Genomic DNA, 25401 nt, shown 5'->3' on the forward strand with positions numbered 1-25401 from the left:
TTTACTGTTATTCATTTGTTATATAATGCTATTAGTATACAAAGTCGGTAGCAATTTTCTTCGAATAAATCGATTTTGAAGCTGGGCTAACAATTGCAACTTTCCAAACATTGATCCGTTTAGTAACCAATAACCATCATCAGTCCGAACAAATTCTGCCAATAAACATATATACTGTAATTCGTCTAATCTTAGCTAGAAGCAACAGATTTTTCAATTTCATAGTGCTTTTAACAGCCAACATTTTAAACTATGATACCGTCGGGATAACTAGCACAAAGGACTTGGCTAACGAGGAATTCCTGGAGAAACTTACGGAGGAATTCCTGGAGGAACTTCCGGAGGAATTCCTGGAGGAACTTCCGCAAGAATTCCTGGAGGAACTTCCGGAGGAATTCCTGGAGGAACTTCCGGAGGAATTCCTGGAGGAACTTCCGGAGGTATTCCTGGAGAAACTTCCAGAGGAATTCCTATAGAGATTTCCGGAAGAGTTCCTTTAGGGACTTCCAGAAGAACTCCTGGAGGAACTTCCGGAGGAATTCCTGGATGAACTTCCGGAGGAATTCCTGGGGGAACTTCCCGAGGAATTCCTGGAGGAATTTCCTGAGCGATTCCTGAAGGAACTTCCAGAGAATTCCTTTGAGGAACTCCCGAGGGATTTCCTTTGAAGAACTTCCGGAGGCATTATGGCAATACCCATATTGCATGGGTTTCCGGTCGTCAATCAAACCAGAAGTTGACCATCTTGAATTCCAAAATGGCGTCAGACATCGATTTCCGGCTTCTACTGATCGAGCCTAGTCCGGCAATACCCATATTGCATGGGTTTCCGGTCCTTTTATCAAACCGGAAATCGGCCATCTTGAATTCCACAACTTCGTCAATTATCGATTTCCGTCTTGTACTTATCGAGCGCATTACGGCCATACCCATATTACATGGGTTTCTGGTCGTTTTATCGAACCGGAAGTCGGCTATCTTGATTTCCAGAATGGCGCCAAACATCGATTTCCGGCTTCTACTCGTCGAGCTCATTCTGGAAATACCCATATTGCATGGATTTCCGGTCGTTAATCAAACCGGAAGTCAGCCATCTTAAATTCCAAAATGGCGCCAAACATCGATTTCCGGCTTCTGCTCATCGAATCCATTCCGGCAATAGGGTAAGACGGTATAATATGCCCCCCTAAGGCAACTCCTCGATAACTTTTTACTTTTCAACGCAATTTATGCAAACTTTGTGTTATTTGGTCCAGGAAGTCGCAAATGCATTGCCCGTGAGTTGTCATATAAAAATATTACAGATAACACGTAATAAAGCTTTTTTTAAAAGTCGTGATAAAATGAATTTCAAAAAGTGCCTGGGCAATACGCCCCACCTTAACCAAAGACGTTTCAAAGCCCTTCATTAGTATTTTATCAATCCCATAACAAAAAGGCTACAAATCCTTACGCGCCTGACATTAAAAAATCAACATAGGTCCATTTAAGCAGGTGTGAATTACATTTCAATATTTTCCATACAATTTGGAAGCAACCGCTGCAGGCTCGCTGCGCTTGTGTCCAGTTGGTAAGGGCATATCGTCCTGCCTACACTGGGGCGTTTTGGCCAGTGAAACATGTTTTCGAAAATCGTTACATTTTTGAAGATGGTAGCAATTTTATATCATTTTAACCACTGAGAAAAGTTATTTTGTTGCCCAACTGAGTGTTCCAGTGCAAGTTTTGCGGACAGTATGCTACCGGTGCTCCAGAATGTTGAGCAAACAAACATTAAAAGTTACATCAAAACTATAACTTTTTGTATTTTGCTATTATTTTCATTGTGTAATACAAAAATACTTCCACATTCACATAGTATGATGGGTTTACAAATACTTATGGATACCAACTGATTTTGACCCTTAAATAGTTATAGTTTTCTAGAAATCAAAGGGGGGCGTTTTGGCCAGGTGGGGCGCATTATACCGTCTTACCCTACTTATATCGTATGCAGTTTTATACTCTGCAAAAGAATCGTTCCCACATCCATAAATTATTAGTTTTTTCCATTCAAAAAGACTTAGAAAATTTTCAGCTGAGTACCACGTTAATTCTAAAATCCGTCTAAAAAACCGTGTTAATTCGAAAATCCGTGTGAAAACCCAGATTAATCCACCTAGCGGTGATGGTGCCTTTCTCGTGCATTATAAAAATAGTATTTTGGCCATAGGAAACAATGGGAAAGTATTCTGCGTCGAATTCGAATTGTTGCCAGTAAATCGGTTAAGGATAAGTGCCTGAAAAATGAGTGACATTTTTTTCTCAATTTTTCTATAAAAAAGTGGTATTTTGGCCTTAACTTCCGAGTCCATAGTCCGACCTGACCAATTTTCAATAGGAAACAATAGTAGAGTATCCTGCGTCGAATGCAACTTGTTGTGAGTAAATCGGTTAAGGATAAGTGCCTGGAAAATGAATGACATTTTTTTTGGGTGGGTGCCTACAGACACACACACATACACACAGACATCACCTCAATTCGTCGAGCTGAGTCGATCGGTATATAACACTATGGGTCTCCTGGCCTTCTATAAAAAGTTTGTTTTTGGAGCGATCATATAGCCTTTACGCATACTTAGTATACGAGAAAGGCAGAAAAACCTCGCAAAAAAAACGTGTAAAAAAACTTGGGTGTAAATACATAGTTGATCTTTTATCACTAATAAGAAATCTCGCGTTTAGTTTCATATGGGCGTAACTGTATTGATTGATTTATCTTAATCGATTTCATATTTTGTTAATAACTCAATTGTTTCTAAAGCTACAACCGTGATTATTGATTCTGGTGCAAGATACAATTATCCTTTATCACACCAAACCATTAAATCATCGACAAACTCGCGAAATTCGGCACTATAATAAAAAGAAAAAAATCGTCGAAGAGAAATCAATACAGTTACGCCCCTATGAAACTAAGCGCGAGGAATATAACAAATCCTTGAATTGAAGAAAAATGTTTGACATTTTCTTTGTTTGGTTTTAGGATCCTAATGAGTGATTATGTTTTTAATATATCGAGGCCTTCTTTGTTAAAAATATGTAAATATTTTCTACCTCTTGAATGTCAGAAAGGCACTTATTAGAACTCACCTGGCCGCCATTAACAAGCGCAAATACTGGATAAGGGTCAGAAATTCATTTTTTATGTTTATAGATTTTCTGTGTAAATTTCTAAGAATATATTTCCTGTGGAAATTCGGAACAACTTCCCATAGAAATTTTGAAGAGATTCTCATGTTAAATCCGAAGAATTTTCCGCTGAAATTAAAAAAAAAATTCCTTGAGAAATCCAAAGAGCTCTTCTTGGTAATTTCAAAGAATTCTCAAAACTTCAAAGTACCGTGTTGACTCAAATTCCGAACATGACTCATATTCCGAACACTGGCGCCTTAGTGCCCATAAACTAAGTTTTTCATTGGTTTTCCGTACTGAGGATCAAGATTACAAACGTATATAAGATCCAATGGAAATAATAACGAGAATAAAGCTAAAATGGCCATTTAAAAGCGATTGTTCGGAATATGGGTCAAAACGGTAGTTCCCGTGGAAACCAAAGTGGGCTGCAGCCGAACGACACTTTTGGCCGAATGTCATTTCGACCAAAGGGCAATTAATCAATTCGGCCAACCTATTTTTTTCAGCCAAATGAACTGTTTGACCAAATGACAAAGGCCAAATAACTTTAAGCTAGATAGTCTTCTACCAAGTGGTCTATCCAGTCACGCGACATATTCAACCAAACGTTTCAAAGGGAAAATCCTTCGCAATTTCCGCACGAGTTTTCTCCTAGGTTTTCCGGAGAGTTTTTTAAAATTTCGATAAAAAATTGTATGGTATTTTCTACAAAAATCATTCAACATTCAAATTCCTAGCATAACAGTACGATTACAATCAGCTCTTGGAACTTCAATTAATTGCATATTACTCGGCAACTCGGCCGTACGAAAATCATTTTTTGTTAAATATCTTGGCTGTGCATAGGCACAGCACATGTTTCGAAATGGACAAATTGATATGAAATTTGCGAAAAAGAATCCACGTGTCTTGGAGGGACTCGAACTCTCAACCTCCTACTCTCTAGATAGGCGTGATAACCCCTACACAACAAGACCACTTAAAGGTCACGTTTGCGGAAAAGCCATCAGAATCCGAGTACCAACTTCCACCACCAACCCCAAACTCATCAAATGCTTTAGCCAAGCAAGCCTATGGCACAGCAGAGTGCGATTGATTTGCATTCTATATCAGCCCGCCCAGCCCGTTGCTAGGGGGCATGGAGTGCGATCCTCTCGTTTAATAAACAATGTGCATTGTGCACTCGCTTGACTGTGGATATACAACAGTAAAGCACATGTGGAGATTGGGCAAATCAAGCATCCAAAAGATATTCAATTTGCAAAAAAGAGAGCTAACCGCGGTGGAGGTTGGTACTCGGATTCTGATGGCTTTTCCCCAAACGTGACCTTTAAGTGGTCTTGTTGTGTAGGGGTTATCATGCCTATCTAGAGAGTAGGAGGTTGAGGAGGGTTCGAGTCCCTCCAAGACACGTGGATTCTTTTTCGCAAATTTCATATCAATTTGTCCATTTCGAAACATATGCTGTGTATATGCACAGCCAAGATATTTAACAAAAAAATGGTTTTCGTACGGCCGAGTTGCCGAATAATATGCAATTAATCATATTAATTTGTCCATTTCGAAACATGTGCTGTGCTTATGCACAGCCAAGATATCTTGGAACTTGTTTTACGGGTTGTTAGACGTGAATCTGAGATATTAGGAGTGGAAACATTTTTCGTTTTTGGCCCAATCTTACCCCTAGGTCCAATGTCACCCCAAAGGACGGTACTCAATCTTACGGTACATAATTGGCTTATCAGGAACTGTATAAATCAGACATTGATAGTAATCTCCATGCGAATAATCAAACAACGTAAACAGAGTTCATTTGAATCCACGAGGTTTCTTACTGGTAGTGCTGTTCTACTACTCTCAATCTATCAATCGCTCGAATTTCCACCGAACGAAGATTGAATTATTGACTCCTGTTATATGCACTGCTTGTCTACCCCGACCGATTATGATAACCCGCCGAGCGGTGCAACGCGGACAACGTTTAATGAGATTATGGAATCAGTGTTGTACTAAATGCGCTTTTCATAAGAATAGCCTCTCTCGGTTGGATTCACAGTTTTGAATCAACATTAGAGAAACGAAAGCTCAAATGGAAATGGTCGTACAAAGATTATAAAAATCAATGTGAGTACGGTATGCTGTGGGTAGGTCTAGGGTAGAGAAAGCACATAAGCTAGGCGAACAGACAATACCTTCTTCGTGAATAATTTCATAAACAGGAAGATGTAAACGCACAGCCCTCACTAATTCCTACTTTCACGGGTTGGAACGCTGACAAATAATCGTCAATGCTTCGAAGTTAAGATGCAAGAAAGATTGGATGAAGGAAAGAGTTTTCCAATCGAGCCACCATCGAAGGTACAGCACCGAGTTATAGCACCGAGTGGCAGCACAAACACTCACGTTTTAAAACACGTGTTGTTGATGGTTACCAATCTTACTTCCTCCTTAATGAGTAGAACAAAAGTCAGGTTATGGAAAGCTACACATTTTCGACGATATTACGCATAATGTTCAAACGACCTACTAAACTTAGCAGTGGTGCACGATCCAAATACAATCCGCAGAGAACCGGATTGTAAATTTAAATTCCGTAGAAAAAAAATACTTTTTTGCCAGCTTTAAAGAAGTTTGCATTCTTGCTTGTTTTCGTTGACTCATATACAAATGGACCGAAAAAAGAAGCGAAAATATCTTTAGGGTAGATGAGCTAATGCGCACCTCGGCAGATTTAAAAAATTTCAGCTACGCTATCAAAAATGTACATCATTTACCAAGCAGAATTGACGTACGCGGCATTGTTATATGTATAAAGTTTTTGTTATGAGTAAAAATAATGCGGAGTGTTATTTTGAAAGTGTTTCCAAATACAAGCAACCGCTCTTTACATCATAAGCCATAAAACTAATTCTTGTTTTTGGCATGCCACCCATATTCGTTCTGTTGAAAAAGATGAAAAATAAACCAGTGCATTATAGTGCTTGCGAGTGCGACTATAAAAAGGAAAAGAGAATAGTTTGTCTAGATTTTTGGCATTAGCAATTTGTCAAATCCTAAAAATTGCTTCCTTCTAGCTGAGACGTTATCCATATATGGATAAATTGATGATTTTAGATAAGACAATACAATAGGAACGTGTTTAAAACAATAAAGTTTCCAATAACGTGCTCGTTCCGTTATGTTCCGTTATACCTAGTTTACTAAACACTTCGCTATATGATCAAACTAATTGTTCATAAATGTTAAAAATAAATAATTGAAGTGATTTGGCCGCTACTGTGCCACTTTTTTCCAACCGCTGAGCACTTTATATCATTTTTCCCCCTTCACAAGTAGAACACGTGTGCATCTTTCAAATTCATTTTGCGAGCAATGTTGCACCTTGTAGGTTGCACGAATGCAGCTTTGTATAGCTGTGTACACTTGTTACAAGACAAAGTTAAGTTGTAGTTTGTAGTACGAGTTGTTGTTGTTGCTGTTGGTGTTGTGTTGTGTGAAATCTGCAACGGCTAGTACAACCGGGTCGTCGTAGTTGTCGTCCGCTCGCCGTCGCCATTGTTTTCCCTGCTGAATTCTACGGGTCTTGATCGTTTTTGTGCTGCTTTACTTTTACGTTCGCTTTACTTGTCCGGTTTAGTTTGGTGTTACTAGCCGAGCTGTGAAAATTTAATTATGCTGTTTGATGTACGATTTTAGTTTGATTGTATCGTCATATGGGGTCATTTTAAATTTTGATTTTTTTGTTTTATTTACATTTACATTTACTATCGTATGCACTAGGTATGTTTTTGGAATATGTACCGCATAAACTAAACCCCGTGAATTTCGAAATCCGTGTTATAAATATCACGTTTAAACGACCCCAGTATCATGGAATCCTATGAATAGGTTAGCTAGGTTTAGGACGAATCCGAGCAATTGACCTTTCTTCAAAAAAAAAATTCGCTCAATCGATTCTATACTTGTAAATGATTATCTACTTCTATACGATTCTATACGTGTAAAGTTAACTTTCCCAAAGAACCCATATTTTTGATGTCTCTAATTTTTTTAAATTTAAAACAAAAATCAAAAAGGTAGTTGCTTTTTTGGTTTGGCCTAACATCAGGCCAATTCTTCATGCCGGTTCACACGTGCAGCAATTTTTCAGTTTTTGTTTTCGATTTTAAAAATAGTTAGATGCTTAAACAAATATGGGTTGTTGGGAAAGTTGACCTTAAATGAGTCAAAGAATTGACTGAGACAATAAAACGAGATACAATTGTTGATGGGAAAGGTCAATTTTGAGGAAGTGTATGCAAGTTACTCCTTCTGACGGTAGCACTGGTTTCCCTTGGAAAACAGCACTGCGTGCAGGTCAGGAACGAATCGCTGGCTAGTTTTGGGAATTATTTTCTTTCCGTTTGGGGAGAGTTCTTCGTTCTAAGTGAATTCCTTCGGTGCGATTTGTGGCGAACACGATTGGACGAAACTTGTTTTGGTGCACCGTGTACGTACGGCTTGGGTATTTAACTCTCGAGCAAAAGAAGGGGGTGGAAAAAAGTTTTTAAATTTAAACCAAGTGAATTTACCTGACAGCTCGGTTACGCGAAACAGCTGCAGAGCGGTCGTAAATATGGAACCATTTCTGGTTTTAAAAGTTATTACTGACATCCATTATTAGAAAGTAGTTTAACAGGTTGAGTAATAGTTTCTACAGGGGTTTCTTAAATGTTTCATTTTTCCTGTACATCCGGATTTTTTACGCGATTTTAATTCATTAGTTTCTTGGCCAGAACTTTCACAGATTTTCAAATACATCTGAATTCTCTTTAATGTTCTGTAATTTTTTTTCGTGTTGTAAACTCATTAGGGAAGATCCATTAATTACGTTACGCAAACATTAGGCATTTTTAACCCCCCCTCCTTCTCCCCTATGTCACATTTTTTGTATGAAACATCTGAATATATTGTATTGATCGTCACACTTTGCTCAACCCCACTCCCCCTCTAAGCGTTACGTAATTTGTGGACGCTCCTTTATTGTATTGAATCCAAAGGTCTTGATCGACTTAAACCAAATCGCATAAAATACCTGGGTGTTTTGGAATCAACTGTCCGAAACTTGATTGAGAAACATATTTGGCTTCATAATTTTTATTAAAAACTTGCAATGGATGGTGAAGAAGTAAATTGCTCTGAATACAATATCTGAGGCAAAAGATCTATAGAAATGTAAGATAACAATCAAGCCAAATGAACTACAAAATGGGATAGTGCAACCTTAAACGGTTAAAAAAATATATTTAGGTAGTTTTTTTCTCTCGCATCTCCATCCCTCTTCCCTTTGTTGTCATAAAATGAAGAGCAAAACCACTCAACAAAGACAGTAAATTGTGGAAACCCAATTTTAAGTAATCTCATGTTTACATAAGTTAAGTAAAATTTACCTAACTTTTGGTCAGTTTCTATTCAAAATTAAGTATATTTGACTCAATTAAAAAAAAAATCTAAATGACATCCAGTATAGCAAAGAAAGACGTAAGTCCTACGTCAAAAGTAGAAGGATGTATCCAAACCCGTGGCAAGAGATGTTTCTCAGCGTAGCGAACATCTTCATGAATATGTCCAGCATACATTTTGAAAAGTACTTCTTCCGAATCGTGCGTTTACAAGCAACTTTCTGTAAATTTCTGCAAGCAGCAAGGTCACCTTCGTCGAAACTGCAGAAAGCTACAGGCCGCCAGTAAGCATGGTGGACATTCGGCTCCAGCCGTCGCTGGTAAGGAAAGTGGTGGTGCAAAGGCGAAAGCGGCACATGGTGAACCACGAAGTGTGGCGTTTACCGCAGATGATGGTGATCGTCAAGCTTGGATTATCGATAGCGGCGCCAGCGCCCACATGACGAACGAAAGGGCTTTCTTCACTTCGCTGAAAGAGTTTGCCGGTGGGTGGATTACACTGGCGGACGGAAAGCGAACGCAGGTGCTTGGCGAAGGAAGTGGAGTGTTGTTCGGTCTGGATGGCGAAGATGAAATAGTGAAAATCGACATGAGTGATGTAAAATTTGTACCTGGACTATCCACGAGCCTAGTGTCGGTTTCAAGATTGGCTCAGAAGAATTTGAAAGTGTGTTTCGATGAGAACGGTTGTCAAATCGTCGATGCGAAGAAGGCCGTTGTAGCGACAGGTGGTCGTTACGGCGGATTGTATCATCTGAAGATTACCGGATCGTCGATGAAGGCTTCCATGGATCAGCACAATGATAATTGCCAGCACCAGTGGCACCGCCGAATGGGCCATCGTGACTAGGCAGCGGTGGAGCGGATCAATAAGGAGCAGCTAGGAACCGGCATGAAGGTAACGGACTGTGGCCTGAAGCTAGTGTGTGAGTGCTGCCTGGAGGGGAAAGCTACAAGAGCTCCTTTCCCGGCGGTGATCTGGATATCGTGCACACTGATTTGTGTGGCCCGATGAAAACTGTCTCACCCAGCGGAAACAGGTACGTAATGAACCTTGTGGACGACTTTAGTCGATTTACTATTACCTACTTACTCAAAAATAAATGGGAGGCTGCAGGGATAATCCAGGAGTATGTGCGTTGGGTTGAGAACTTGTTCGGCCGTAAGCCACGGGTCATTCGGTCGGACGGAGGCGGGGAGTTTAATAACGATCAGCTGCGGAGATTCTATAAAGCCGAGGGTATTAAGCCGCAATTTACAGTCCCCTACTCGCCCCAGCAGAACGGAGTGGCCGAGCGTAAAAATCGGTCGCTCACTGAAATGGCTACCTGTATGCTGCTGGACGCAAACATGGATAAGCGCTATTGGGGCGAAGCCATACTCACTGCTACATACCTCCAAAACCGCCTCCCTTCTAGATCAATTCAGAAAACTCCATATGAGCTGTGGTGGGGACGAAAACCGGAACTCGGACACCTGCGAGTGTTTGGCAGCGAAGCCTTCGTCCACGTACCTTCAGTGAAGCGCAGCAAATTGGAAAGCAAGGCACGGAAGCTGATCTTCGTCGGCTATTCAAACGAACACAAAGGTTATCGGTTCGTCGACCCGGAGACCGACGCTATCACGGTTAGCAGAGACGCCAAGTTTACGGAACTAGGGAACGGGACATCGTCGGTTGAAGTACCTGTCGCGGTTAGTGAACCAGCGCGAGCAGAGAAGCACGCTGAACAGCAAGTGGAGAAGGAGATCGATGGCAGCGTGGAGAACGAAGAAGATGAAGATTCAGCACATGAACAGTTCTACGAAGCGGAAGAAGAAGGCGAAGAAGCTGCAACAGGACTTCGGCGATCGCGCAGGCAGAATCGTGGCAATCCGCCGCGGTATCTTGAAGACTACGTGTTGGAGGAAGTCGTCGGATTTGCTACCAGTGCCAACGAAGAACCGGACAACTACAAAGAAGCCATGAAAGAGTCGAAATGGCGGAGCGCAATGATCGATGAACTGGAGTCTTGTCGAGCTGCCCCGTGGGCGGAAGGTTGTTGGTTCTAAATGGGTGCTGAAAATCAAACGCAACGAGAAGAATGAGATAGTGAAGTATAAAGCACGTGTGGTAGCGCAAGGCTACACTCAGAAACCGGGAGTCGACTTTGAAGAGGTGTTTGCGCCTGTGGCTCGTGCTGTGACTTTAAGGACTTTTTCTCGTGGTAGCTGCAAAGCGGGAAATGCCAGTTCACCACTTTGATATTAAGACAGCTTACCTCTACGGTGTGCTTGACGAAGAGGTATTCATGAAGCAACCACCCGGCTTCGAGGTACCCGGAAAGGAGGAGCTTGTCTGTAAGCTTAAGCGAAGCATCTACGGACTCCGTCAATCAGCCCGATGCTGGAATCAAAAGTTAACACAAGTACTGAAGAAACTGGGATTCACAGCGTCTAACGCTGATCCATGTATGTTTGTGCGGGGATCGGGACAAAACCAGTCGTTCCTGTTAGTTTATGTGGACGATTTCCTCATTGCTGCCACGGAAGCAGAGATGGGGAAAATCCGGCGAGCATTGGAGGAGGAGTTTGAGTTGACAGCGTTAGGCGAAGTACGACACTTCCTGGGCATGGAAGTAACACGGGAGGCAGGAATATTCAAGATCCATCTACGCAACTACATTGGCAAGCTACTGGAAAAGCACGGTATGGATCAGGCGAAAATCGCAAAATCTCCAATGGATCCGATGTTCCTGAAAACGATCGGCGAGGGAGATGTCTTCGAGGATCCCACCAAGTATCGCAGCTTAGTCGGTGGGCTCCTATACCTGTCTGTGCTGGCGCGGCCCGATATCGCAGCCTGTACGGCAATCCTGGGAAGACAATTCAACGCTCCAAGCCAAAGCGATTGGACTGCCGCTAAACGTGTGTTGCGGTACCTAAAATTAACAAAGGACTGGTGTCTACGACTGGGAAGTGATGCAGATCAACCGTTGATTGGGCATTCGGATGCCGATTGGGCGGGCGACCCTGAAAGCAGGAGGAGTACATCCGGGTTTGTGTTTGTATTCGGAGGCGGTGTTATCTCATGGGCGAGTCGTCGTCAATCGTGTGTAACGCTATCGTCCATGGAGGCCGAGTTCGTCGCTCTGAGCGAGACTTGTCAAGAGGCCATCTGGCTGAGGCAACTGCTCAGCGACTTCGGGGAGAAGCAAGCTCTGCCTACGTTACTAAATGAGGACAACCAAGGTTGTCTGGCCTTCGTACGGACGGAGAGGTGCAGCCGTAGATCGAAGCACATCGAGACTCGTGAACGCTTTGTCTACGAACTGTGTCAGAGAAAGGAGATCGAGCTGAAGTATTGCCCAACGGAGTTCATGGTAGCGGACGTGTTTACAAAACCCCTTGGTCCGCAAAAGCACGACCGTTTCTGTCAAATTCTCGGACTGACGAACAGCAGATGAAGTCGAGACTCATTGAGGAGGAGTGTTGAGAGACAATAAGCACATCTTCGACAGGCTCACCCCTCGACAGTTGTTTAACTAGTTGTGTACACGTGCCTTAACCGTCTAACGGTAGAATGTGAACTGGCCTTTACTTATTATAGACCAATGCAAGATCTTGATCTAACCTCACTTATTTGACAGTTCACAGAGCTTGTTTACAAGGTGTTAGAAGAGAAATCGATGAGGAGAAAATTAAAATTCATATTTTTAGTTTAAAATTGCTGCGCTCCGAATATTTCAATGATATTCTTTGCATTCAGCATGAAATCAATCGCAAAGGACATCTACATGCGAATAAAATGACGAAACAATTTTATCGGAAGCTTCGCCAGAGGCTAAGTCCCGGTGAAAAAGCTCTGTGAACTGTCAACCTACGTCATCATGCACTGGTCTATAATCGAACAAACCATCGACGCGTGTACAAGTGTATTTTTTAATCCTTTAATTCAATAAAAGTTTCCCACTCGTAAAAGTAGTTTTTACCCACGTGTGATTTCTGTTCCCAGCTTATTTCCGAAAGTACTGACGCCGTGTGTCCATTGTGTGCCCACTCTGCCATCAGATTTCACCTGTCGATTCACTCCAATTCGTAAGTTTATTATATTTTATTATGAAATTACATAATCCCCATGGTCAAACATGTAAATCTTGCAAATTAGGCCGATACAAATATTAAATTTATTTTATGCCACCCCCCTTCAATTTTCCAAAAATATTGAGGAAGCGTAAAAAAATAGTTTTGCGATTTTAATTTTAAACGTTTGCATCACTGTTTTTATCTTGGTACGAAATATGTCATTTATAGACCATACATTTGTCACCAAGAGTATTTCAAATGAAAACAACAGCATATATATCCACCGGCCTAAATATTTCCCCATTCCCCATTTTATATAGGGGAACGGTTCGCCACTTCATCTCATAGCTCCTATTTCAATCTCATCAAAAACAAAGCAATGGAAAGGAATTTGGTTTGTTTATTATTTTTGCGATTTTTTTTCAGCAGTGAGCACGCATGTTGACAAAAAGAAGCCACGAATTTGGTGCCGTATTTCTTTGTTTAGCGATGAGATGGATATATGTACAGTGAGATGGAGATCGGAACATTTCCCCTACTATCAGGGACTCTTGCTTACAGATTCCGTCTAAGCTCCCTTGCAATATGTGGCTTACCTATATCCACCAAAAGGGATTGAATCCTAAAGAGAATGAACAAGTCTCTCACGTATCATCTCTGCATACATGATACATGTATACATATACGATATGTAGCATACCGCGAGAGACTTTTTTCGCAAGCTGTCATGATAGAGAACTGATTCAGGAGGCTATACCGCATGATAAATTTCTTTTAGAAATGTCCAAATGTGGGGAGCACTGGCTCTGATGATGCATTTCAACTTGCTCTATACAGCTGTGCAGTAACCAACACGAAATGAGCGAAAACAAAGCGAGAATCACCATTTTTCTGTGGGGGCTGCCTATCCGATTCTGTTTTTTCGCACTTGTATACAAGTTTGAAAAATTTGTTATCATGGCTTGTTATGATTCTGAACAGTTTTTGCCTCTCTTTTATCGTTGTTCGTTATCTATTGAGAGCGATTTCTGCAAACCCTGTCCACCAATGTTATCGAACATCTACATATTATGATATGGAAATGCTAATATCATCTTCCAAACTTAGACGTACATGTTTCATGATAGAATTAGAATGTTTTTATAGAAGTCGATTTGAAAGCGAGCGGAGGGCAATATTTGTGATGGCACATATCACACGACCTTCCTTCTGCCAAGCTCCCGTATGAAGGGGGAGGGAAAAATATCAGTGTGGAAGCTGATATATCTCCACTGGCAAAGGAAGGTGGTTTGATTTGCTCATATGCCATCGCGTGCGGAAGGATTTTCTATCGACGAGTACTGTCTCCAAATTTCTAATATGACATCAACATCTAGTTGAATAGGATTTTTATTGCACAGTTCTGTTTTCTCATTGCGTCCGTCTCGTCGCAACCAACTTGGCTGCGTCGGAGAGAACAAAGCAGAGAAAGGCACTGCTGCTGTACCGTCGACCAATAACAGCTGAATTGATGGATGCCCTCACCAAGGGTAGTACACTAAATTAATGATTTTTGATCACACACAAAATCATTAATTTAATCTACATATTGTTATCAGTATTTGATGGCTTTTATGTTGCTCGGCACACGAAATCCAGCTGAATGGTCGTCCGAATTGTAAATTTAAAACATCATCTGCGTTATCTTTGCCTATATACTCAACACGTTTCAAGATCGAGTGGTACACTCGAACTTTGTTGCGTGGATCAGGTTTCCAATTTTTTCTATAACTCGCAAAGTTATCCCCAGCTCGTGGTTCCATGTTGATCCCAATTTCGCTATCTGCTGATATAAGATTGTGGATCAGTGGATTGAACGAAATTAGTAAGTATTTCCTGAAAATCAGGTCACGCCCCAACGTCAATAAAATGAAGCGCAGGGACAGACATTCTAATTTTCAGATTAAGTTCATTTTCGATTATTATTTTTGAATCTTTCGAAGTAGGCACTAGGTAGGTAGGAAAATTTGGTCAGATTAAAGGCTGGATTTAAGGTCCCCACGTACCTTAAGGGTAGTTCACACCTCAGGAGCTTGTCTGCATATTTCGCTCCCATGTGTGTGGACGAGATTTATGGGATTCCGTTATGAAAAATTAGGAATTCGGCTCGATTTAAAATACAATCCGGCGGAAATCTCCGAGAGTCCAAGCTGTAAACCAGACTACAAATTGGCCAGGATTTGTTTTTACTTTTCGCGATGAAATTGCATGAGTCCTGCTTTTTTTGGGAGCACATGGGAACAAAATCAATGGACAAGATTCCCGAAGTGTGAGTCAACTTTAAGCATCATTTAGATCTATTTCGATCAAAAAAGCTTGTAAATTGATTAGATTTGGTGTACTTTGACTATTGTTTGTTATTTTCAATTGTTCAGAACTGGAAAAGTTTTCGATATTGGTAAAAAAAAAACATAATGAATGATTAAAATAAAATTCCAAATTTTTTTTTTTTCAAATTGAAAATTGAGTTATTTTCTGTTCCTTTGTGTTTTTGTCCGCGTCCCTTTGAAGAGTGAAATATTTGTTGTTTAGTACTTTTTCACAACTAACTTAATATAATAGAATGTTATGGTGGTGAATGATTCACTCTAAAATATTAGGCCATAAATTTTAAAATTTTCACAGCTCTTAAATTTTATCACAAAGTTTTTTAAAATGCCCCGTTTTACAAGCGCGTTTGTCCCGTTTTTTCACCGAAATGATCTGGTCAGCCTAGTTCATGTTGATGATTGCTTGTTGATATTCGCTGTTTCCAAAATGTGTTGTAGTTCCCTCGTTTTGTCAGCTTCACTCCCTTATTGTTTTCTCCATTAATAATCTTATTAATCTTGGTAGCGGGTCCATTCCCAAATGCCTATTGATTTTCGTCGTATTTTTCACTGCATCTCTCACAGTGCAGTTTAAAAGAGTAAATTAAACCAGCGCAAGTCAGTCAACCATGAGTTCAATCAAGAATTAAGAAGATATGAATTTGGTGGACCTGCTGAAAACCTTGAGCCATTAGAGCTCTGTGTAAATAAGATTCCGAAAATGGCAAACGCAATAAAATCTGTTCTCTGAACTACAATGAATCCGGATATCATAAGAAGAAACAAAAATGTGTTCGAACTTCAGTTTCGATTATCCAACTTTTTCGTTGAAGCTAAAACTATTTGCTGTTTTGTTTAAACTTGACCTAATATGTGTCAAAAAATGCTTTTTTTCCAGCCTTCCGGAATTATGTTGATATTGTTTGAGCCTTTTTTATGTGTTTTCAAATTCATAGAAAATAGTGATTTTAAATTTTCTTATAATTGTTCCATACATTTTAATGCCGAATTCGTTTTTAAACCTGGGTCAGTGCCAACCCGAACCCTGAATAAAAAAACGTTTTCAGTTCCATCTGTCATTGGATATGGTGGTGTGCGTGGTATCCTGTTTGTTTTGATTCGAAACATATGATCGACACCATACCGGACTTTACCAGTGCACTGGCAATTTGTGGGCCACAACGAATCAGATCATGATAAAAATGATTAAGTACGCGCTCTGATTTTCGCGAATTACGAAATTTACTTTTGGATGGATATATCTACCCCAGATTCTCTATTCCTTTTCGCTTCTTCAGGAATTCCTCCGCAAGTTCTTGCAGGCATTTATTCGGAGTTTCTTTCCGAAATTCCTCCGGATGTTTCTTCAGGTATTCCTTCGGAAATTTCTTCAGGAATCTATTCAGAAGTTCCTCTTCTTCCTGAAGTTACGTTCGGAACTCGGGAATTCGTTAGGAAAGTTCCGAAGTTCCTTAAAAATTTCCTTCGGAAGTTCCTTCAGTAAATCATTTGGAAATTCATTCATGAAATCCTACTGAAATTCATTTAGGAGTTCCTCCAGAAGTACCGCCATGAATTCCTCCGGAAGTTCCTCCAGAATTTCTTTCAGTTATTCCTCTGGTGGTTCCTCCAGGAATTCCTCCGGAAGTTCCTCCAAGAATTCGTCCAAAAGTTCCTCCAGAAATTCCTCCGGAAGTTCCTCCAGAGATTCCTCCAGGAATTCCTCTAGAACTTCCTTCAGGAATTTCTCAGGAAGTTCATCCAGGAATCCCACCAGCTGTTCCTCCAGGTATTCCTCCGGAAGTTCCTCCAGAAACTCCTATGGAAGTTCCTCCAGAAATTCCTACGGAAGTTCGTCCAGAAATTCCTCCGGAAGCCCCTTTTAGACATCCATCCGGAAGTTGCACCATAAATTCCTCCGGTAGTTCCTCCAGGAATTCCTCCGGAAGGTCCTCCAGGAATTGCTCTAGCTGTTCCTCCAAGAATTCCTCCGGTGGTTCCTCCAGAAATTCATTCCGAAAGTTCCTCTAGAAGTTCCTCCAGGAATACCTCCAGAAGTCGCTCCAAAAATTCCTTCGGAAGTCGCTCCCGTAATTTCTTAGGAAGTCCCTCCAGAAATACCTCCGGAGAAATTCGTGGAGGAGCTTCCGGAGCAATTCCTGGAAGAGCTTTCGAAAGAACATCCGGAAAAATTATTGGAGGAACATCCGAAGGAATTCCTGATGGAATTGCGGGAAAAAATTCCGGAGGAATTTCTGAAAGAACTTCCGAAGGAAATTCCGGAGAAATTTCTGGAAGGACTTCCGGAGGTACTTCTTAAGGATGTTCCGGAGGAATTCCTGGAGGAACTTCCAGAGGAATTCCTGGAGGAACTTCCAGAGGAATTTCTGGAGGAACTTCCAGAGGAATTCCTGAAGGAACTTCCAGAGAAATTCTTGGAAGAAATTTCGTAGGAACTCTTGGAGGAATTTCCAGATGAACTTCTGGAAAAATATTATGAAGGAATGCCTGAAATATTGCTCTAATGCATTCTGGGAAGAATTCGCAATGGAATGCATACAAGACTTCAAGGAGGAATAGCTGAACGAATTATAAGAATTCTTTGAAGAATTTCCGTATGATTTTTTGAAGAACTACTTAAATAAATAATTAATGGGGGAATTTTAGAACAAATTGCAATATAATATTTCCGTTTAAAACAAATTATCCTGGGATTACTGAAAAAAGTCCTAAGGGAATTTAAATATAATTCAAATGTTGACAAATATCATACGGAATAAAATATTTCCGTAAAACGGCTTTCGATGCGCATTCTCTATTAAATGCACAAACAGTTTCGTTTTTACTCTGGTTTGTATTTCCCTTCGGCTTGTTTATTCCACCCATATGGTTTTGACAGTTGAAGTGCAGTTGTATTGGTGAACCTGGTGCGAAACCGTGAAACAACACAGTGCGAACCCGACAGCTTTGGGGTTGGAACTAGTGCGAACCTAGTTCCAACCTGAGCGAATAAAAAAACACTTTGACAGCACTTAGGTTGGAACTGGTTCCAACCTAGGTTGGAACTTTTTAAAAACGAATTCGACATAAGTGACACGTTAGTAAAAATAAGTGATGCGTTAGTAAGAAGCGGACGAGGTCAAAAAATGAAGTATGAAATGTATCCCATTCATAAGCATTTTGTTTTTCAAATCGTATTTAAAATGCTTTTGTAAAATGTTCAATTAGTTTAATTCATTTCAAGTATAATTGACTAGAAAAATGTGTGGATATTGTTTTCTACGTTTTCATGTGAATTTCACATTTCTATTCAATATGCATTTGTTATTTGAGTAAGTTTTACTAGGCCTATATAAGTTTGATTTTTGAAGGTTACACGACTTTTCAAAGTGCACAATCATTTTGAGTGCTGCTTAAGTCGTAATTTTAGCTACTCCATTGTTTTCAATTTGCTAATCGAAAACATTATCTTTTTAACAATTGGCATTAGAAATTACCTACTTATAATTTTGCTATTATGCAAAAAATAATAACGATGAATTGAGTATTGGTACAATCGTTATTAAATTTAAATAAACTGCATAGATTAAGTTTAATGCAATTGCATCATAAAGAATAAGATATAGGATTACTTTCATCTTTCCGTGTTAATCCTAAATAAATCCACAAGACTTTCATGTTTCCATCGGTTCAAAACCACAGATCTAAATTCACAAACGTAACCACTGAACCTTTCAGGCCCACCTATCTGTTTTTTTATTAGCTCCAAAAACTCCACTCTACTCACGAAACCTTTCTCGATGGTAGTTTTGATGATGTCGTGCGTTCGTGCACCGCCTCAGCGCCAGCAACAATAAAATCAGAATGCTAAAAATTCACTTGCCTCCAACAACACGGATTATGTGTATGCCTGATTGCTTGTTGTTTGTGGCGGACCAACCAATCGTCGTTTGTTCGCCGTCTGTCTTCCTCATAGAAATTTTATAACTAGGTACACATTCCCAACAAACGAGGCACGGCACCTCTCCTCATCGGATCACGAAGACCTCAACCACGACTTCTCGCGAACGAACGCACGTACCTTTACATGAATACAATCCACACGACCACAAGAGTAGCCTGAGCTGCCTTCACTCCGTCTCCGGTGCCAACGTACCCTCCTTCTTAGGTGGGCGCTTCCTGGCTCGGTGTGTGTCGGTATTATAAATCGTCGATGATTATTTTGTTTGCTTCTTCTTCCTGGATCCAGCTCTCGTTGTGATTTCTCTTGTTATTGTTGATATTACTTTGTTCTTGATGTTGTTATTCTAATACGGTAAACACTAACACTGTTGAATTATGGGGAACACGATACGATAGTGATGCAAATAATCTATTAGCACTTTTTCGCGACACGCAGAAAAACGCATCAAAGCAGAACGTCAAATCACTAACATCACGATACATCCAACTATAACATTAGGATGTAACGTGAATGTTATGAAGTACGGCGATGTACGCTGGTAATGTGGTTGTGTTGTGATCGCAAAAACGTCAAATCTCCCTGCTCAGGTGCCGAAATGAATGCAAATTGTAAAAGCGACAAACAATGAGAATACCGTAACACTGACACCTTTATTGAGTGGCAATATTCAGATTGCGCTTCAGATATCCAACTTATTTATTATTTTCGTGGGTAAAAAACACTACTCAACTAACACATCGAACATTAGACGGCGCCACGGAGGTCCGGATTTTTTGTCTGTACCTTGGAAAAAATCTGACGACCAGCGATATAAGCTCGCCCTTTTTCTTCTCCCGAATTTGAAAACACTCTCACCTTAAAAGCGCTGAGTTATTCGCCCGTTGATTGCCACAAACCGCAACCAGTTCAATTGGCGCGGGGTCAAATCACTCTTCAAACGGTTCCAAACTCAGAAGCACTGAACCCCGAATTCCGACGCACAGTAAACACTTCAATTGAATTGCGAGGCAAAAAAACACCACTCGAAAAGGTCAAACTGACTGGCCACGACTTCGATGATTGCTACGAACCGCTAATCAATCTCGTTCTTCATCTCTTCAGTTTGACCGAGATGCCTCTCTATCTTCCTCTCTTCCGAGCCGTGCACACACCGCACGGCAACACAAAACTTCAGCCGTCCCGTTCCCAGAGGACACAACAAACACTACACCGTCCCGTCTCAGCAGACTACTGTCATATCACATCCCGCGACAGCTAGCCGTCCCTGTAGTTGATCAACTGTTCCACAGACAAGAACTGGACTGGTCCTTACTTGCCTGATTTGGTGGCCTCCGACTGGCAGAACATTCACCACTGACTGGCCAATGCTGAATGAACAGTGTTGAAAGAACGAACGAACGAACAAGGGGACACACGACCAATCCCGTCAGCTGATCCGAAGTAACTGAAACGATTCCGAAGGAGCACGACCGAGCTATCCCGTTCCGATTTTCTCCGCTGTCGCTCTCTCTGGATTGGCAGTTTTATGTCGTTGCGTTGTTGCACGCTGTTCGTCCTCCCCTAGCTGCAAGTGTGCGTTCCATCGACGGTTTTGCATCTACTTCAGATCGAGCACGCAACATTAGTGATGTATGTGTGTTTTGTTATCGTCGAGTGACAGGTGTCAAATACTGACGGACGGAGGAACAGGAAAATAATTGTTTTAGAGTTTGTATTCAAGCTGTATGTGCTAAAAACGACTAACGACATCTGATGGATTACGTTGACACCCTCGCATATTATGCGCGGGAATATTTGAAACACGAATCTGTCTTGGAGCACGTGGCGATGGCTTTGGCTTTTTCAGCCTGGTGTCTTATTTAGTATTTTCATACTTTTTTTTGTTCTTTTACAGGTCGACGCACTTGATCCCCTCAAACGAAAAGAAACTAGCAGAAGTGTTGGCGGAGTGACACTGTCTGGTGACCTCATCAACCAAATCCAAATAAGTAGAGCTAATAAGGTACATAATTACTATTAGAAATAGTATGTATTTTGTTCTTCTACATGTCAACGTACTTGATACGTACGAACGGGAAGAAACAGCAAGAAATCAGCTGACAAATTGCTTTCGCGACAGCCCCCGTACGAATCCGTCGAAAATATATATCGAATTGCAGATCAATTAATCGTCTTGTTCGGAGTCAGCGGGTTTGTGTGGCATGCAAGTGTTCTTCAACTACAGCCTGATCAGCATCTTTGCCCTAACGAACGACAAGCATGATGACGTGAATGATGCGTCCTATGAGATCCTTGATAAGGCCAACACACGATGCAAAAATTGTAATCTGTCCAGCGTCACGAATTCACGAAATAACAGAACGATGCGTTTCAATATCCAACACTTGGCAGTTGAAGGGTTTGCTGTATGAATCTGATATTCAAATTAAACAAGTAATTATTACACAGTATTTATTACACCTTGTTACATTTTCAATGTTCCATAAATATTAGAAAATTAAAGCGTAAAGATATAGGAGCTAGAATTATTCTTATATAATCTTGCCTTACACAAAAAGATATTTTAGTTTTAGTTAGTTTTTAGTTGTTCTGCTGTCCGAAACATGTGTGGTACATACCTGTCAAATCGTATGGATTTTCCTTCTTTGGCATTTAGCTCCCCTATCCTCGCCAGCAAAAGATGTTCCGGACAGCGACGACAGCGACAATCTTTATCTAGTAACTAAAATATCTTTTCTTACACACGCCGTCGGAAAAAAACGTTGGTAACCCAGCCTCCCGAGGTACTAAACCTGAGTTGCGAAGAAAAGATGTAAAAAAGGGAGAATGAAAAAGCTTAGTACCGAGCTTCCGCATAACACTACGGGACTGCAGAGAAGTTCTCTTGGTGCTCGGTGCTCGTAAAAGATAGACGTACCGTGTCGATTGTCGGTAATCGTGAAGCCCAGAGTTCGAAGTGTTCCGCGTGTGAACAAGTGAAAGCCTGTTGGAAACCTCACTACGTTGACCGGAGTGAATGGTCGATAACCTAGAGAGACCATCCGAACCCCAAGTGCAGTAGTTAATCGTCTCGAAGTGACAGTGCCGTAGAATTGAGTCACTAACTGTGGCTTGAGTCACTAACTAACTGGCCAGACCCACTTGTGCCCCCACAAGAAAATTTGAAAATTGAATTACAAAATAGTAAACTTTTACATACCACAAAAATATTTCCTCATTCTTCATTGCGCATGTCTTCGCTGATAAATTGCCAATATCGAATTGGCCCCCAAAATTGTATGCTCCTTAATCCAGCAAAAGATAGTTCAAACGATAACTCTTTTGAAAACATTTCCAATATAGAAATCAGAGATTAGAATCAATTGGATATTATTCAAGTATGCTGCAAAACATTTGATCAAATTCTTATAAAGGTTTATAGATGTTTAGATTTGCATCGGGCTGTAAGTCTCTTTAGGCTGTGAACCATTCCACCGATTCGTTTAACTTTTAGTTAAAATTTGACAGTTCGATGGTTATTTCGCTGTGGTTAAAAATAACCCTGCTCCGGAGCATGGTTAGATTTGACAGTTCGATAGTTAAACTTTGTTCACGAGAAAATTGGCGCCAAATCCATTTCGTTCCAAATAACTATCAATCTGTCAAAACTCAAATGGGTCGGCTTCGGAGTAAAATTTTAACCACGATGGGAAAATAACCATCGGAATGTCAAATTTTAACTAAAAGTTAAACGAATCGGTGGAATGGTTCACAGCCTTAATAAACAAAAAAAAAATGTTTAGATTTCACTGCTCAACAAAACTCGGCCTCTTGTTACCGAGCTTGTTACTTAATACAGAGACGTTGTTTATAGATAGAGACCCGCGCAGAGTGAAGCCGAAAGTACCAAACGAACCGTCAAACGCGGTACCAAACGAGCAAAGTAAACAAACATTATCGATCGGTGCTAAATGCGAGATAAGTATTGTAATCAACATTATAGGAAATATGAAAAAGTTTGAAAAGTTAATTAAATTAAGCTGTTTTTGGAGTTCTTATACCAAGTTTATTACTGCATTTCATCATATTTGTCGTTGCAGTATATGGCAATGGTGCTGAACGTGGCAGGATATATGGTTGGAGCAAACAAAACAACTGCTCATACTGAGAGTCACTTCAAGTTCTTACAAATTTCTATGGTGCCAATCGCACAGGATATTTTTGTCTGCTGGCCGTGAAGCCAGAATTGCTTTTATTCTCTCCGCGTGTCTCTATTTAATAACATCGTCTCTGACTTAATAGATATGCCTTTCCTACACGCTTAGTTCAGTCCACCCAAATATGGGTGAAGAGTACCTAAAATCGCCAAAAAGTGCACATACCTAGATTTGGGTGAATTCACTTTTACCTAAATATGAGTAAACCAAATTTTACCCATGTATAGGTAGTTACACGCTTAGTTCAGTCCACCCAAATATGGGTGAAGAGTACCTAAAATCGCCAAAAAGTGCACATACCTAGATTTGGGTGAATTCACTTTTACCTAAATATGAGTAAACCAAATTTTACCCATGTATAGGTAGTTAGAGAAGTGATGATTTATTGGTAAATTTTACCCATATTTGGGTGATTTTCTCGTCTTTCTGTTTGAGACATTACAATTGTTTTTCTTATAAAATAAATGATTAAAGTAATTGAACTTCTGTAGAAAAATAATAGTTGTAATTTATTTGAATACACGGCTCAAGCCTTAAAATAAAGACAAGTAAAAAAAATAAATATTCATAAACCATCTGAAAATGCATTGCCTATTCAAATTATATATGGTCTCGGTATACGGTCTCGCCACGCTGTCTCCCTCTCCCGGGGACTTGAAATTACGGTTATTGATCAATCCAATGTGGTCGATTCCTGGTTCAAGCGATGAAAGTGCCATTCCTCTGCAAGCAAGATATCCTAATGGCATCATGAAGTGCTGATTCCTGCTTGCAGCATGTACCAGAACAGATTTCTGTAATTCGTATGGTGGTTAACACGGTGATTCGGGTGGCCTGCTGAAACACGAAAGTATATAAAAAATGTTTCGATGGAGAAGGCGCACAGTGCCTTAGATACCTTATCATTTAACAATATTTACCTGTAGTGGTCACTGCTGATTTGGCGAGCTTCTTCATTCCATAGATCCGTGCCCCTAGGACCGTTGGTCCGCTGCTCTCGGAGATTTTGAAGCGCTCTGCACATGTTTGCACCACCTTGTCAACCAACTGTTGAAGAGATGAAAGTTCTAACTACAAAAAGATTAATAAATTGTATCTACTTACGATAATAAATTGGTCCTCGATTCAGTTCTTATAAAACATTTCCGGAATAGTAGTAACTTTCGTTTTTGCACGGACAACGGAAGATATTGATAAAAGCTATAGTGCCTCCCACTAATGAAGGCGGAAAGCAATGGCCTTCGCGTTTATGATGGGGAGCGATGGCATATACAGATTGTCTTATTTGCGACTATGCGATGACCTTCGGATCAGACCAATATCAACCAGGTGCAATAACGACCGGAGTGGACAGCACAATGTACTTGTTGTATCCGATGTTCTCAGGAATTGGCAGGAATTAACGATGATGGAACGACATAACGATAACGATGATTCGGGAATTGTTTCCTGTTCAGGCAATCTGCTGTCCCATCGACGAGGCCGATTGCAAGCAGGTCAATCTGCTGTTACCGATTGTCAGAACTGAAGAAAACAAATGGATTATCGTTTAGAAGATTCAACACATGAAGGATATGAGCCAATATTAGCGAATAATAACAATTGATAATATTATAGTTACCTTATTTCACTTTTTTTTACGAGCTACATCTTTGAACTTTTTCGACAACGACACGGCAGCCACGAATCCGGATTTGTTTATGTTTATTTTTTTCAACCAAATATGGGTAAATGCAATCACTCAAATATGGGTAAAGTCGGTTTGTTCAGAATATGAGTAAATATTACTAATTTTTTAGGTAAAATTTACCGATAAAATAGGTGAAATGAAATTTACCCATATATGCGTAGAACAAGTACCCATAAATAGGTGAACCAAACTAACCGTGTAGATAGGAATAATCAGCGCGGGGGGGGGGGGCATACATTTTCAGTGCAAAACGTAAACAAACGAGCATAAATTCCATACAAAAATCCAAGATGGCTGAGTTGGGGATATTGACAAGTCGGATAACCTATGTACATAAAAAAATCTTGTGCAGAACGTAGATAACATAAAATTATGGAATAAGGAAGAATAGTTGTTTTTATAGACTAGTGGAATAAATAGTAACGAACCTATATAAAATAATTTAAAAAATATTCATAATTATTTAAAAAAAGTTGAATAATTTCTAGGTTTGATCATTTTAGGGTCCATTCGAACTAACTAT

The 25401-nt window shown here is 40.3% G+C and overlaps 1 protein-coding gene and 1 long non-coding RNA gene across 10 annotated transcripts in view; both read right to left on the reverse strand.

The window, feature by feature from the left end:
* The window catches only part of LOC134223602 (furin-like protease 1), an 800923-nt gene extending 780475 nt beyond the window's left edge, over positions 1-20448 (reverse strand). For 3 of the 7 annotated variants that reach the window (XM_062702785.1, XM_062702789.1, XM_062702788.1), the window contains exons 1-2: positions 19848-20437; positions 19110-19356 (exon numbers count right to left, since the gene is read on the reverse strand). The gene's annotated coding sequence lies outside the window, so the exon portion shown is untranslated. Of the gene's footprint in view, positions 1-19109; positions 19357-19847 lie in introns of all 7 variants that reach the window. The other 4 variants (XM_062702787.1, XM_062702786.1, XM_062702790.1 and 1 more) reach the window with 4 other exon arrangements.
* Positions 20449-23555: 3107 nt separating this feature from the next.
* LOC134220493 (uncharacterized) lies at positions 23556-24902 on the reverse strand. 3 transcript variants are annotated; one of them, XR_009981928.1, is made up of 4 exons: positions 24810-24902; positions 24293-24712; positions 24109-24235; positions 23556-24025 (listed from the first exon to the last, which is right to left on the reverse strand). It is a non-coding gene; the product is annotated as an uncharacterized LOC134220493 (long non-coding RNA). The 3 variants fall into 3 exon arrangements; XR_009981927.1 differs by having other exon boundaries at positions 23556-24022; positions 24789-24888; XR_009981926.1 differs by having other exon boundaries at positions 23557-24022.
* Positions 24903-25401: the final 499 nt, after the last annotated feature.

The sequence above is a fragment of the Armigeres subalbatus genome, chromosome 3 (assembly GCF_024139115.2).
Source record: "Armigeres subalbatus isolate Guangzhou_Male chromosome 3, GZ_Asu_2, whole genome shotgun sequence".
NCBI lineage: Eukaryota > Metazoa > Arthropoda > Insecta > Diptera > Culicidae > Armigeres > Armigeres subalbatus.